At 45.4% G+C, this 16315-nt stretch overlaps 1 long non-coding RNA gene across 1 annotated transcript in view; it reads left to right on the top strand.

Annotated features, from left to right (window-relative positions):
* The window catches only part of LOC101670020, a 180132-nt gene that overhangs the window by 5175 nt on the left and 158642 nt on the right, over nucleotides 1-16315 (top strand). Inside the window, exon 2 of the long non-coding RNA XR_001179939.2 lies at nucleotides 13813-15194. This is a non-coding gene — a long non-coding RNA (uncharacterized LOC101670020). The remainder of the gene's footprint in view (nucleotides 1-13812; nucleotides 15195-16315) is intronic.

Genomic DNA, 16315 nt, shown 5'->3' with positions numbered 1-16315 from the left:
AAGCTATTAATTCCTGCCAGTTTGACTTATTGGGTAGGGGGCATTGGTAGAAAATTGCAAGGTGGGCTTTGGCTGGTTCTGGCCAGAACGATAGTTCAAGTCCTGTTCTGGAACTCATTGTGTTTCCCGTGAGATCTCACTGGTAGGATGAGACGAAAAAATGTCTCCTTGCCTCTACTGAGGTATTCCATTTTCCTATGAGGAACTGAACACACACATAGACACACACACACACACACACACACAAACTCTTCCAAGAACCAACCGCCATTCTTAGGGACAATGCCACTCAAGGCTACATTAAGAAACAGAACTGTGTCCCTGGCAGTGCCAGCCTGTCCTCTCTGGAGATGACATTTGACATTATTATGCAAAGCAGTTTCAGTTCATTTACCTTGCTTTTAGAACAGTGTAAGAGGCCTGTGGGAAGAAGTGAATAAGACCCGTCACGAGCCTTGCCAAAGGACAGAGCAGTCTACTTTTGAGGGCTTTCTCCTTTGTTGGGCCAGATCAAATTCTTGAGCAAAACTGCACTCCTTTTAATCTTCGTATAGGAAATGGGGGTAGTTTAAGCATTTATTATCCTTTTTTCCCAAGCAAACCTTTGGGAGTGAAGGGGATGGGTGTGTTTGTCCTTCTGATTGCATGTGCTATACCCACTCATTTTGAACGTAGTGACATAGGGATTGTTCTTACCTTTTGATACTTCTTAAAAAACCTGAGAATCACACGATACATACATTCTATGCCTTAAAAAAAATACCCCAAACCTTTTAATTTTGAAACAACAATAGACTCCAAAATAGTATCTAGTGTCCCAGTGTATGCTTTCTTCAACCTCACCCAATGAGGACACCTTACAGAGGTGACATCTGTAATATAGTACCAAGACTGGGACAGTGACAGCGATGCAATGATCTAGTACAGTTATCTAGAGCAAAGGCTCTTGTCAGTGTTCCTTTTTTATGTGCATTCATTTGTGTGTGTTTGTTGTTTTGTGTGTTTGTGTGTGTGTGTGCATGCTGTGCTCAACCTGTTTGGTATTTCTTGGACATCTTTGACTAGCAGGGCCATACCAACCTACTTTGTTCTTGTTCCTTCTCTTATTATCTGGATGGACTCTCATTTGTCAGTCCCCTATTGTTTTTAATTATTTTTGTCTTTCCTCAAATATAGGTGATGTCGCAATAGCGTTCTTTGTACACATAGCTAGAACTCATACTGCACCCACGTCAACAGTTGAGTCATTTAGCCAAAGTTATGCACTTTTGGCATTTGGTAGAAATTGTCAGTTGCCCTCCAGAAAAGCTTGCCCTTCTCTGGTCTCTGGGAACCTTCCTAAAGGGCAATTCAGTGTGATGGCACCCAGCTCCTCACAGCCCTCCTGGCGTGTAGTTTCACCAAACATCTTATTTTTTGCCAACCTGGGTGAAAGTGTTTTTTTTTTTTTTAAATTTACATTTCTTTGTTAAGGTGATTGAATATCTTTTCATATGTTTACAGGTATTTGTATTTCTTGTTTCATAAACTGCTTATTCATGTCCTTTGTCCACTTTTATTGGGTTGTTTACTCTGTTTTCTCATCTGTTCTTATAAACTCTTTATGGAAGGACATGAACTGTCTGATTGTCATGAGTTGCAAATATTTTTCTCAGTTTGGCTTTTGAATTTATGTCTTTTTAATGTCATGTAGATATTTTAAATTTTTGTGGAATCAAATTTTTTTCTCTTTTCTCTTATGGCTTCTGAGTTTTATGTCATGTTCTGAAAGGCCTTTCTTACTCTGGGAGTATAAAGAAATTCACTCATGTGTTCATGAGTAACATAGTTACTCAGTATTTGTGTGTATGTTTAAATCTTTGGGTCATCTGATATTTGTTTTTGTATGAGAAGTGAGATAGAGATCCATGTTAACTTTTCCCCCCAATGGTTAGCCAGTTATCTCAGCCCTGTTGGAGTTTCCCCCCCATGCCTTGATTTCTTTATTATTCCCATATGTATTTGAGCCTATTTATGGATTTTATTTCATTCCATTGGTTTGTCTATCTGTTCCCAAGTCAGGATTTTAATAGCTATTGCAGAGAGGAAAAAAGAAAGTGGAAAAACTGCCATAGAATAATTTCAAGTAGAATGGCATGGCAATTCAAAGGAGGGAGAGGGTATTTTTAGTTCAGGTGGTCTGGAAAAGCTTTATGAAAGAGAGACATTTAAGATGGAGCTCAAATGAACTTCATTAGTCAAAGGGAACAAAAAACAAAGATGTGGAGGCAGGAGGTGGTGAATCTTTGTGCAGATGCCTGTTGTATATCTGCAAAGGCACCCATACTCTACCACTTGGGTTTTTATGCATGCCTGTCTTGAATACAGTCAAGAGCACACAAAATTTCTGTACTACTCTTTTGAATCACTTTGAGGATACATTTCTCAACCATAATCGCTACACATTGATTGCCTACTATTTGCTAGGGATATCTATGTCGAATCTGAGTTTCACCCCAACGAGCAAAGTTGATAATTATTATTCTCATTTTAAGAACGAAGAAGAGCCTGAAGCAGGTTAAATAACAGATCATAAGTGGCTGTGCTGATATTTAAATTCACGGCCAGCAAATAAAAACCAAAAGACAGCAATGAAAAACCAGAGTAGAAAATGTAGCAGTCTCTGCTCTGCGTATGTCACCTGGGATCCCTGTACTTCTGTGCATGGCAGGGGAAATCCAGTGCCTGACCTTTCCCCAAAGTCAGCATGTTGTTGGAAGGTATGGGAGAGCAGGGGCCCTAGGAATGTCCCTTCCCTCCTTCCACAGCACTCACCCAAAGACCTTTGGGGATGAGATGTACATACTCTAACTCTTTTTGTCTTCTCACCGAGATGCCTTTGAGGTGTGACCCACAGTATCCCTGCCTCCCCCGAGTCCAGAGTACCCTCTATGTGACTTGGGCTGGATTACTGTACCTTATGCAACCTAGCCTCCTCATCTCCTCTAACTCTTTTCCCTGAAAATATTTCTTAATAAATCTCTTTCACATGTATCTTTCTCTAAGACAGTACAGTTAAAAAAAATTTTTTTTTTAAATATTTTTATTTATTTGTCAGAGAGAGAGCAGAAGTGTGGAGAGCTGCAGACAGAACAGGCAGAGCAGGGCAGAGGGAGAAGCAGGATGTGGGACTTGATCCCAGGACCCTGGGATCACGACCTGAGCCAAATGCAGGCGTCCCTAAGACAGTACTATTTTAAGAAAGAATTGTTCCATTATGTAGAGGTGTGTAAGTGCGTGTGTGTGTTTGTGTGTGTGTGTGCATGCGTATGTCTGTATATTGGGTTGCTGTTTAACTTGCATTTCTTACTGGGGAGCTAAAAGGGTTGAAAGCCACTATCCTATAGCATATTAAGCTGTCTCTATTTGTGTATAGTTCACTGAGCTGGAAAGTTTCCTGGGTGCTCCAGGATCAGAATGGCATATCATTTTCAGGTCTTATTGCCTTTTGAGTACAGCGACTTAAAATATATTGAATAAAAATGTATTAGTCATGGGTCTAGAGAACACCATCAACTTTGACACAATTGGCTAGGCTGTTCTTTGAACTTCTTTGGGCAGTCAAGCCTGCCGAATAGCTTTCAAAGTCCAGATTTCCCTATGCTAAGGTTGGTAAATATGGTATAAAGGTCATGATGGTTGAGTGTTAATTTTTTGAAAACTGGCAGAAATAGGAAGACCAACTTTGCCTTGGAACAGAGCCAGAGGGCATGCCTGACTGCAGGGCAGGATAGTCATCCCAGAGCTCAGGCCTTTGCTGGAGACAGGTGGGGTGTTCAGAATCGCTCTGCATTACCCTCTGAGGGGATAAATGCAGCACCCTCAAAGGAAGGGAAGATGACCTATCACAATACTCACCAACAGCCTATCAGACCGAGCAAAGGGGTCAGATGAGTTTCTGTCGGTCAGATCAGTAGAGATCCCAGGGTAGACCTGGCTGTCAAAGTCACTGGAGGCCATGCATGGAGAGAAAAGAATAGCTCCCCAATACAGTGGAGATGAAATCTGGAAGGCTGTGCAAAGACAGGGCGAGACACCCATCTTCCCAGAAAAGCCTTGGGACCCCTGCCATCATGGTGTCAGGTGAAGATCCTTATTTGTCCATACATGATGCAAGATGGGGTCCATATTTAGTAAAGAATTAAGCTATGTTGAAAAGTCAATGGAATAGTTAGGGAAAAAGGAAGGAGAACTCAGCTTATGAGGTTTAGGCTGAAGACAGCTGTGAGTTAAGAATTTAGAGGGTTTCTAGTATTGTCTGAGGGAAGAAGCATGTTTTCTGGTGGATGTGGCCATTTGGGTCACCCCAAAGGCATGCTGGGAGGTGGGTGCTTGTTAGCACGGTCAAGGTCTGGTTGAAGGATCCTTCAGCACCAGTCAACTCCCCCCACGTCCCCCCGCTGATTCTGCATTCATTCCACTGCTACTGGATTGTTATTCCAGGTAGCAGGTATGGATTGCAACTGACACCTTTTATCATCACTGGGAGATAACATTCCCCCCAAAATCTACCCCACTGATTTTTTTTTTATAAATAGAAGTTTTGTTTTTTTTTTAAGATTTTATTTATTTATTTGACAGAGATCACAAGTAGGCAGAGAGAGAGAGAGAGAGAGAGAAAGGAGGAAGCAGGCCCCCTGCTGAGCAGAGAGCCCAATGCTGGGCTTGATTTCAGGACCCTGGGATCATGACCTGAGCAGAAGGCAGAGGCTTTAACCCACTGAGCCACCCAGGCACCCTTACCCCATTGATTTTTGAGACCAGATCAATTTCATGTGAGTTTGGCTTGTGAGAGTCAGTATCATATTACCCCATAAGGTGTTGACTATCTAGGTTCTAGGATGACCAGTGGGAGAGCCATGCTAAGGGTCGGGACCCTGCGAGGCCCGTCCTGAAATGCACAGTCAGATCTCACAGGTTCCAAGTCCAGAGAGGATCACCAGACCCCTGCCCAGCTGAGCTGCAAACCCTGGGGGAGGCAGTATAAGTTGGTTCCTGACTATTGGTGAGAATAGAATTCAGCCCTAAAGCAGGTGTTTATGTGGGGGTGTGGCAAGAGAAAGCTTTGACTTGAGGGAGCAGAGCAGCAGTGGAATATGTGCAGGGAGGGGAGCGGGGGATGGGGGGACGGATGTTGGGGGGGTTAGTTTTGTCCTCAGCTTTTGCCCTGAGTACTGTTTCTAGAAAATTGAGAAAGAAGCCTTTAGGCTCTGTCTCCAGGGGGAAGCTCTGCTCAGTTCCAGTGGTGAGGAACCCTAGCTATCTCTGGATTCTATCTCTGTTGGACATTTGGGTGGGGTGGGAAGGCTCCTATGAGGCTTGGTGGGGCGGGATGGCTCATAGTGCCCAGGTATACAATATTTTAAGATTTGTGATATTCACACAGTACTTTCACATAAACCTCATACTGCAATTGTTGCAAGGATACACATTTTTTCCCCAACGCAGATTCTAATTAATCAACAGCATACTGATTAAGCATCTGTAGGAAAAGCACTGTGCTGGACACTGTAGGAGATTCAAGATTTACAGCATGAACTTAGTCCTTGCACTCTAGGAATTTAGAATCTAACTGAGGGGCTAGGACATGTCATTGAAACATCCAGAAAACAACTGCTAAAAAAAAAAAAAAAAGTGCTAAACTAAGTGTTATTCATCTGCCCCCTCTTTCCCACCCTTCCACTGCATCTCTCCACCCCCCCCCCCCCCCCCCCCCCCCCCCCCCCCCCCCCCCCCCCCCCCCGCCAGCTCTCCCTGGCCCCAGGGAGCAGGGCTCTGGAGGCTCTAAGGAGATAACACAATGCTTCCTCCAAAGCCCAAGCCCCACCTGCTCCTCACTCCAGTGTCTTAGTCCCCCTCCCTGCCCTCAAGACTCTGTGGGGGTAGCTGGGAGTAGGCATTCCTATGGAGATCTCTCCAGAAAATGGACCCTGCAAAGGTGATCAGGTCAGATAAAAATAGGTCTGTTTTTGATCGTTTTCTGTTAAAATTGGATGGGTTTGGTTCATCGAATGGGCACCTTGTTAAGTTGATAAGCATCTGCTGAGTCTCACACCTGCAGAAGGAAGATAAAAGGCCATCAGGAGACCAGAATGTGGACTTCTTGGGGACTCCTTTGGTTGCTTTTCCAGGTTCTCTTGATATGCTTTTATTATACCCATATTCTTAAAATAAACATTCCTCCCAGACTAGTGCTAATGCTGGGCGTGTAATCATTTGTGTGTAGCCCTTTGAACTAGAGAGGTTCAAGAGAGTGGCAGAAGTATTCCTGGAACCAGCTTCTGTGCTATTGGGCCAGCCTTACTCAACAGGGTCTCTGGAAGAGAATTAAGGTCTCTAGAATATTATTCGGGTGACCCTTTCTCAATTCTCCCAAGGATAGTACAAGGCTAGTACCATTCTCGAAGTGGGTTAATTTATTACATACAATAGATGCCTTAGGGCATTAGGGCTTCATTTTCTCATGGAGCCCAGAGTCTCAAGCAACCCTGGGCTCCCTCCTCTTCTTGGCCTGACTCATCAAGACCTTTTTTTTTTTTTTAAAGATTTTATTTATTTGTCAGAGGGAGAGAGTGAGAGAGCACAAGCAGGGGAAGTGGAGGGAGGAGACAGACAGAGAAGCAGGTTCCTCACTGAGCAGGAAGCTGGATGCAGGATTCGATTCCAGGACCCTGGGACTATGACCTTAGCCCAAGGCAAGATGCTTAACTGACTGAGCCATCCAAGTGTCCTACTCATCATGACTTCTTGAGTCATGAGTGTTTTTTTTTTTAATTAAAAAATTTTTTAAAGAAGATTTTATTTATTTATTTGACAGAGATCACAAGTAGACAGAAAGGCAGGCATAGAGAGAGAGAGAGAGAGAGAGAGCAGGCTCCCTGCTGAGCAGACAGCCCTATGCGGGGCTCAATCCCAGAACCCTGAGATCATGATCTGAGCTGAAGGCAGGGGCTTTAACCCAATGAGCTATCCAGGCACTGGAAGTCATGAGTTTTGACACTTTAAGTAACTGCAGTTCAAAGTCAAGACCAGAGACTTGTGGGTGGTAGTATGTTGAGTTGAAATGTTATTAGCTGTACTAGGGTCTAATAAGAACCGAGACTGGGCAGTGAACTTGGAAAGAGGAGAGGACTCTCTAACATGTTCTCTCCCTCATTCTGTATCAGGGAATTCTGCAAGGCAGGGTGGCTTGGAATGGCCAAACATTTGAGTAATGACTCTCATTTGTAGTAGGCAGTTGGAAAACCTCCATTCAAAAAACACACTTTTGATCTTGTACACTGATTTAAAAGGCCAAGGTGAAGGAAGTATGTCTGCCTCATCTGATCTCTAAGTTTAGAGCTTTCATGATTTGGCAAGAGGAGTAGAGGTGTTATTGAGCGAATCTGGAACTCATCAATACTGATGGGCTACACAGAGAAGATAAGGACGCCCGGAGCTCAACAGGACAACAACAGGAACCTGTCATGACAGACTAGGAACTGGTCCTCATTCTCACTGTGAAGGGCTGGGCTCGGAGGACACCTAGAAAATCCTGCCATGTTGCAGCTTCAGTGTTCGGGAAAGCATTTTCTCGGAGGTGGGCTTGGCCTGGGCATCACCTGACTCCCATGCTTTTGGAGGTTGGGAGGGAATGGATGATACATTCCTCCATGTTTCCGGCTCCTTCTCTGGCCGGACCAGGCAGAGCTTAGTTGGCAGACAAGATAACTGCAGGCTGACGGAACAACCCCATTCCTATTTCTCTGTAGCAACCATGAACGGAATCCTGCTTGAAAGCTCCAACTTTCCCCTTCCACGAGAGTCCCTTCCTTTTCTTTCCTGCTGGAGCCAGGCAGGCTGAGAGGCCGTGTTCACACTTGCCATGCCACGCTTGTAACTTGGCGCAAAGACCCAGTTACTTAGAGTCTCTCTCTCTCTCTTTTCAAAAGATTTTTATTTATTTATTTGACAGAGAGAGAGATAGCGAGAGAGGGAACACAAGCAGGGGGAGTGGGAGAGGGTGAAGCGGGCTTCCCACTGAGCAGGGAGTCTGATGTGGGGCTCGATCCCAGGACCCCAGGATCATGACCTGAGCCAAAGGCAGATGCTTAACGACTGAGCCACCCAGGTTCCCCTTACCTAGAGTCTCTAGTGTCACCTGTGAAGTTGCAAAATTTATTCATATTTTAGATCAGGCCTCTCTGCTTTATGTTCCTATGGAATTCCCTTTTGAAACACTTACACTAAGATTGTTTATTTCGTATTTGTTTTCCATAATCGACTATGAGCAACATGGGATGGGGAACTGAGCCTCTCTTGCTCACTGTCATGTCCCTAGTCCCAACTCAACACCATCATCCTGGGCACTTCAAAGAGGGACTTTAAAACAGCATGGATCACACCGGTAGTGGATAGAGGTGAGACGCTGAATGGGCTGAAGAAACAACCAGCTCTTAGCAGCCACAAGAAGCTGCTTCTACCTTTAGGGCTTGAAGGACGCACAGGAGGGATGGTGTCCCAAGAATCAAAAGCTGAGGCTTTACCATGGCAGGCACGGCCCAGGCCCCTGCAGTGAGGGGCTGTCTGGTGAGGAGTTGGACTCACTGCAGGAAAATGATGCTCAAAATACGGAGAGAGGGATGGAAAAAAAAAATAACCTGTTTTCTTTTCCTTTTAAGATTTTATTTATTCATTTATTTATGATCACAAGCAGGCAGAGAGGCAGGTAGAGAGAGAGGGAAGCAGGCTCCCCGCCAAGCAGAGAGCCGGATGTGGGGCTCCATCCCAGCATCCTGAGACCATGACCTGAGCTGTAGGCACAGGCTTTAACCCACTGAGCCACCCAGGTTCCCCATAATCCGTTTTCTCTTGCTTGCCAACCTCTCACCTGTTGCTAGAGGATCCCATTGACCATTGCAGCTGGCAGGCAATTGGTGAGGGTAAACAGGGAACAGTGATTGGAGAGGACACGGAAGAGATCTGAGAGCAAATAGTCCTGAATAACAAATATTTGTTGCTTACCTGAATGACTAGGTAAAGGGACAGCATTCATTACTGGGGGATCAGTGTTTAAGGGAGCCATACCCTCCCATTCACAGGCCGTCAGAAGTATCCCACTCCTCACTTCCCTGCTAGTAGTTGCCACAGGTATCTTCTTGAGACACAAGTTTGGCCTGTGTAAACTAAGAGTAACCCAAGTTCAAAAGAGAGACAAGAGCCCTGGGGCCAGAAACTTCATTCTGACTCACCTGAATTAAAAAAAAAAAAATTCTCTTGCGGGGATCACCCAAAATACTAACAAAGATGTAGGCCCTTCAATATCTCCTAGTTTGAAATCCAGCCTAGTTTTCTTGAGCCTCAAGTCTAACAGCTGCAAGGATAGTGTGCCTCAAAATGACGCGAGACCACCATTTCTGAGGAAAGGACCTGGTGGATGGGGGGTGGGTAGGCCCTTGGTTAGGGTTTCAGGTCCCTCCGGCAGAGCCCCAGGGGCTTTCTTCTCAGGTGGGCTCCTGTGCCCTTGTTTAGGCTGGAAGGCTGCGATTCCACAGTGTGTCCACCAGAGGGCCGCAGGGCTGCCCCTCAGAGTCCAAACCGGGTGGAGACTTGGTGCCTCACCCATACAGGGCTGTGGGTGCTGTCCTGTGGGCTCTACTTTTAGGCTCCTCACGTGTTGGAGCAGATCTGGGTGAGCAGAGCTTCCATGATTCCAGAGAAACCAGTTTTCTCTTCAGTTCCCTCACTGTCATTTTCACAGTTTCATTTTACGTTTAATAACAGTTAATGCGAAAAATTTACAAACGAGGAAATCAGAGTAGGTGTGTGTATGTGCGTGTGTATGTGCGTACCCACGCGCATGTGCACATACACACACGTGGGCATTTTGAAGGTGAGGTAGCAGGAAGTGGGGATAATTCTGGTCACATCAGTGAGTGCCCGAATCTACAGGTTAAATATTATTTAATGTTGAAGAAATTCAGAGCTGGGAAAAGACTTTGGAAATAAGTTGGCATCTCCCTCATTTGTATCTAGAGAAATCAACATAGCCTCTGCTGCATGCAAAATGCCTGGAAGGTTGAGAAACTTTAGGAATGCAGTTACTACATCTACTTATTAAGGGGTTTGTGGTAAGATTTTATTTCAGTACTCCATACTTGATCACCTTTTATTAGGTCCAGCATGAACCTTAACAGCAGCAACAAAGCACAAAAAGGCATTTTCCAATTTTCTGTTGAAAATGTTTGGTTCTCCATTTCTTTCTTTCTTGTTTTTTTTTTTTTAAAGATTATTTATTTATTTATTTGACAGAAAGATGACAAGCAGGCAGAGAGGCAGGCAGAGAGAGGGGAGGAAGCAGGCTCCCTGCTGAGCAGAGAGCCCGATGCGGGGCTCGATCCCAGGACCCTGGGATCATGACCTGAGCCGAAGGCAGCAGCTTAACCCACTGAGCCACCCAGGCGCCCCAGTTCTCCATTTCTAATTCCATCTTTGGTCCTTGGGTTCTTTCCAGACTATTGAACCAAAAGATAGAAAGACCAGACAGGGTAGAGAAATTATCCAGGCAGATGGTGGAGTGAATGGAAACCCAATCAACCTTCTAATCACAAATTCTATTAAGATCAACCAGAAATTTTACTAAAGAATTTCCAGTAATACAGTAGATATTAGTCACTAGGGTAACTTAAGGGAGAATGCATTAAGCTGGAAAAATTAATGTGGCCTCCCTGAAAAAGTGTCATCACTCAAAAAAGAATAGAGAACATACAAAAAACTTTGTTTTAATTAACCCTGACAAAGAGCACCCACAGGGAGCCACACACAGAATTCAGAAAACGGTTGGAGTCTCTTTTCAAAGAAATGAGGGATACCGTATCCTCTCAAGTGAGAGAAGGTCAGAATTAAAAAGAATGAAGGTAATGATCATTGCAAAAGACAAACTGAGAGTGTTGTTTCGGCTGCACAAAGCAGAAATTGCACTTAAATTGGTTAAAAACACACACACACAAAAAAAAAACCCCTTGAGCAATATATCCAGAATTTTAAGAAACTAAACTAAGAAATGAAACATTTGCAGTGGACAGAGCTCAGCATCGCAATTTCTGCATAGTTAGACTTCCTCGGCTAGCAGACAAAAATAAAGGGCACTAAGTCAATAGTTAAAGATGCAATAACATTTTCCCCAGAACCAATAAGAAATGAGGTTTGAAATGAGAAGAATCATATGGTCTCATACAGTCCTTAGAACATTTCAAGAATGACTTGCTATTTACAACACAGTTCTCACGCTCCTGCGTCTTCTCATTTGCCCTTCACAACAACTATGTGAGGTGGACAGATATTCTCTCATTTTACTGATAAAAACTAGCCTCTAATAGGCTGCGTGATTTGTCCAAGAGAAATAACTAGTGAGTGCAGAGTCCAGGTCCAAGTTTCACTCTCCAAAGTGGAAGGGTCTTAAACACATTTTACACACTAAGGAAAATATATCTGCATTGACATTCAAAAAGAGATCACTTATTTTTTTTTAAAGATTTTATTTATTTATTTGACACACACACACACAGATCACAACTAGGCGGGGGTCGGGGGGGAAGCAGGCTCCCCGCCGAACAGAGAGCCTGACATGGGGCTCCATCCCAGGACCCTGAGATCATGACCTGAGCCAAAGGCAGAGGCTAACCAATGAGCCACCCAAACATCCCTCAAAAAGAGATCACTTTTAAAAGAATGTAAATTGGAAAGACTTTTGCCCTTTCTAATAACATAAAAAGAGCTTGGTGGGTATAGAACAATACGTTGAAGGATGGGGAGAGGGAGAGAGAGAGGGAGAGAGAATGAGAATGTGCCCACTCACTCATGACCTTGCCAAACTGCCCTCCATGTGGGACGCCACAAAAACCTTCCTAAGGTCTTAGAAAGCCAACCAGTCGACTTTTTCCAATTAGCTCTGAGGACTGCTTCTAGCAGAAGTCTACATGAAACATAGAAACCTAAATTGTTGGCGTTGACCTGAGTTTTCTCCTACAAAAATATGTAAGTGAGAATAGTATCAGGAAGTGTTTATCAACAAAGATAACCATAATTATTGTATTTTATGGAATGAAAGTAAGATGTATCCTCATTTCTATATGAGGCATTGCAAACTTCTGTCACCTTTCTAAGAGCTATTTGGCTAAATGTGGCAGGAAGTATCCCTTACACTCCATACTACCACTCTGGGAACTTATCCTAAAGCAATCATTCAAAGAGGAAAGTTATAGGTGACTATACTGATATTATTTATAATTTTTAAAAAGATTTTATTTATTTATATGACAGAGTGACACAGCGAAAGAGGGAACCCAAGCAGGGGGAGTGGGAGAAGGAGAGAAGCAGGCTTCCCGCTGAGCAGGGAGCCCGATGTGGGGCTTGATCCCAGGATGCTGGGATCATGACCAAAGCCGAAGGCAGATGCTTAACAACTGAGCCTGCAGCCAGGCGCCCCTATTATTTATAACTGTTAACACTTCAAATAAAAACCCAATAACTGGGGTTTAGTCCAAATGAATATTACGTAAGCCATTAAAAATAATGAAAATGAAATGTGTGTTTGAAATTAGTAATGGGAGTAGATCTAAACTTCTCACATTACCATGATTAAACAATAAAAAACTGTGTGCATCTAGATAAAAATTAAAAATGCAGTTTAGAGAAATGACATGAATTCATTTAGGGAGTGGGATTGAAGCTGAGCTTTCTAATTTCTTTCTTTAAATAATTTTAAATTTATAAATGATTAAGAAATTGCCAATGCTGTTGCTGAAATATAGCCGGTCCCATCCAGGTCAGAGATCTGTGGGTTCTTTGGAAGGGTGAGAAACTGCCTGCAATCACAGTGTCTGAGGAGGGGAGCTGGGGGCCTGTGGGCCTGGAGACCAGGGCTGAGAAGAGACTTCATTTCCACTCAATCTTCTTTGATGCCTTTTGAATTTTGTATCCTGTGCATGTGGCACCGATTACATAAATGATATCCAGGTGCAATATATCTCCATTGACTCTATTTCTGATCCAAAAATTGAGCCAAATGATCTGACCATAGGGCAGAATAGTTAGAATCAGTGTGGCCTTGGAAAATCCAGAACATTTAGTCAGGGTGCCAAATCATCGGAAGTGTGGGAAGTGGAAGCCATTCTGAAGCTAGACAGAGGGCACCAGGTGGGGGTGGGTCCACCTGGGAGTCCAGGTGAAGCGGTGGAGATCTGGGCGGGTCTTGGAGTGGAGGGCCAAGGAGTGTGAAAAGTGAAGGTGAGTAGAGATGGCGACAAAGCCCCTGAAAGGCAGTGCAAGTGCTGCCCTCGGCCAGCAGAGGGCGGTGTGGGTCGAGTGGCACGGGAGGCCAGGCGGACTCCTGAGCTTAGTGCAGAGGGAAAGCAGCAGGTAGAGCATGGAGTTGGAGTGGGAACACCACGGAGGGGTAGAACAAGGGGAAGGCCCCGGGGGTGGGTTGCTGAGGCCAGGGTGAAGTGGGAGGAAGCAGATGCTCCAGGTTGAGCCCAAGAATCCAGGACTTCTGGCACTAGGGTAGACGCAGATATTTTTTTTTTTTTTTAAGATTTATTTATTTATTTTTGAGAGAGAGAGGGAGAGAAAGAGAGAGAGAAAAATGGTGCGTGTGAGCAGGGAGCGGGGCAGAGGATGAGGGAGAGGGTGAATCTCGAGTAGACTCCTTGCTGAGCACAGAGCCCCATGTGAGTTCAAGTCCTCCTTTGGAGACCAGCTGTGTGACCTTAATCCCTGTTTTGTCATCTTCAGATATGGATTAACATTACCTGGAAGCAGAATGGGGAGGCAACAGTGAGGCCAGCTGCACGAATTTGGAAACAGGGAGCTAAGTGCTGTCTGAGCTGGAAAATCTGAGCTAGAAAATGAGCATAAAAAGCACCAGGTCACTTGAAAGGAGCAGAAAGACTCAGGCCACTGAGACGGACTGAAGCCTGAATAAAAATATTAACTCATTCAAACAACCGCTGAGGAACCACAGAGCCCTGAGGAGTGGCAGGTGTCTACACTGGCTAAGTGCAGCTCAGGTGAGGAACGGGTAGTATGATTTGTGGAAAGAGATGTGTCTGACTACTTTGACACCATTGAACATTCTAGTCGCGGTCACATGCTCGCCAAGGGACCCTCTCGCAGCCCTCCTTGGCTTCTCCCATAGCCTGCCCCACAGGGAGGATGAAACTTCCTGTTGGAGGGTGACAGTAATGGCTCCCTTTGGGAGTTGTTTCTCCTCCTTCACCAAAATATTTAAAAACACCAATTTCGGAACCAGCTTCCAATTCCAGCACGGTGTCCCCTCTCTTCAGCAGCCACCGAGGAGCCGCTGAACCATTTTCATAAGAGAACCATTATGAAGCTTTTCTTCAGAGCTTCCTTCGAGGTAGCTAAGGCCCCGCTGGGTGAGCGTGCAGCTCTATCCCATGACTAGCTCGCGTCGGCAGCGCCGCGCCAGGGCCTCAGGCGAGAACTCACCGCATGCGGTCGGCTATATATCTGCATGGCCGTGGTGAGGGGATGGTCGCTGCCGTTCCTGCTGAGGAGAAAGTGGACGCAAAGAAGAAGAATCTGAGGAATCCCATGATGATGTGCACTTTGGTCCGTCTGACTAACACCCCCTTGCCCCGGCCCTGTACACTGTTCAGTAAAAACTGAAGTCTTAAAGAAAAAAAGAAAGAAAAGAAAGAAAGAAAGGAAGGAAAGGAAAGGAACGGAAAAAGGAAAGGAAAGGAAAGAAAAAAGGAAAGGAAAGGGAAAGTTCTGGCTCTGCCGCTTCCAAACTGATGACCTTGGGCCTGTGACTGGACCTTCTTGTGCCTCCGTTTCCTCATCCGTAAAATGGAGACATGAAGGGTACAATGGAGACATGAAGGGTACGTGCCTCCTACTGGTGAGGACTCATGAGTCCAGCCTGTGAGAACTCGCAGTGCCGGGCAAGCAGTTGGCGCTGTGTCTGCTGTGGTGCTTGTAGACGATGACACACTTGGCACCCTGGCTCATCCAGCTCGCGCTCTGGGGGCCTAGACTCTGAGACGCTGGTGCCCCTGAGGCACTGTCCTACTCTCTCCGTGCTGGTAGGGTCAGGTTCCTGAGCCTGCACCTGGAGAGGAAGACGTTCAGCTATGGTGACTTCTCCTAAGGTAAGGAGGTAATGCCCTGTGGGGTCCTTAGGCTGGGACACAGGGGGTTGGCCTCTGCCCCGCTCCTGGCTTCTTCCTTTTTTTCCATGTTGTAAGGCCCCTTGAGATTGTTGGATTCTTGGGCAGGCTGGATGGGCTGTCTGGGAGGCCCTGGCAGAGAACAGGCATAATGGAAAAGTGGTAAATGAATGAAGGACATTGCCTGTTGCTTACCCCTTCCTCCAGGGTTGGCAGCCCTCTGGGAGACAGATACATGTGGGAATTATACAGCCATTTTCAAGAAAATTCCAGGAGTTCCCTAGAGGGAGGGGCTTCCAGATAGAGGATGTGGTTTATCTGAATCTTAGGGCAGGGAATGGGCTACAGGGAGCTGAGGGGGCTGCCACCTGGATGTGGGGAGGGACAGAAGGGTGGGAGATAAGGCCCAGTAGTCTGATGGGGGCCAGATCCCATGAGTATGAAGAGTGACAAAGTGTGCCCTGCTGACAGGTTTTGTTTTCATCCTACAATGGGATGTAGGATGTAGGCATTCAGGGGATTCCCACTGTAGGCAATGGGAATCCCCTGAAGAGTTCAGGCAAATAAGTGACAAAAGGGAATTTGTGTTTTATTTTTATTATTTATTTATTTATTTTTTTAGAAGGAAATGAATGGTGTTGTTTTTTTTTTTTTTTAAAGATTCTTATCTATTTATTTGAGAGAGAGGCAATGAGAGAGAGCATGAGAGGCAAGAAGGTCAGAGGAGAAGCAGACTCCCCATGGAGCTGGGAGCCCGATGTGGGACTCGATCCCGGGACTCCGGGACTGTGACCCGAGCCGAAGGTGGTTGCTTAACCAACTGAGCCACCCAGGCACCCTGGGAATTTGTGTTTTAGATGTGAGGTCCTTGAGAGCCCAGTGGAGATGTGGGGGTGGGGGGTGGGGATGTCTTATCCACCCCAGTGTCTTTAGCAAGAGACATGCAATTTCATTCCTGGTAAGACATCAACATTAGGTACATGAATGAAAGTGCTGTTGGTCCTGGAGAACAGTGGGGTAAGAGGGAGACCACCAAGGAAGCTAGGGGTTGCGCTGAGGGTGTGAGCAAAAAGAGCAGTAGGGCTCTGGAGGAGGCAATGACA

Source organism: Mustela putorius, unplaced genomic scaffold (genome assembly GCF_011764305.1).
Source record: "Mustela putorius furo isolate JIRA1106 unplaced genomic scaffold, ASM1176430v1.1 tig00003898_pilon_pilon_pilon, whole genome shotgun sequence".
Classification (NCBI taxonomy): domain Eukaryota; kingdom Metazoa; phylum Chordata; class Mammalia; order Carnivora; family Mustelidae; genus Mustela; species Mustela putorius.
The sequence above is the reverse complement of the archived record's forward strand: the minus strand, read 5'-3'. Positions and strand labels throughout refer to the sequence as shown.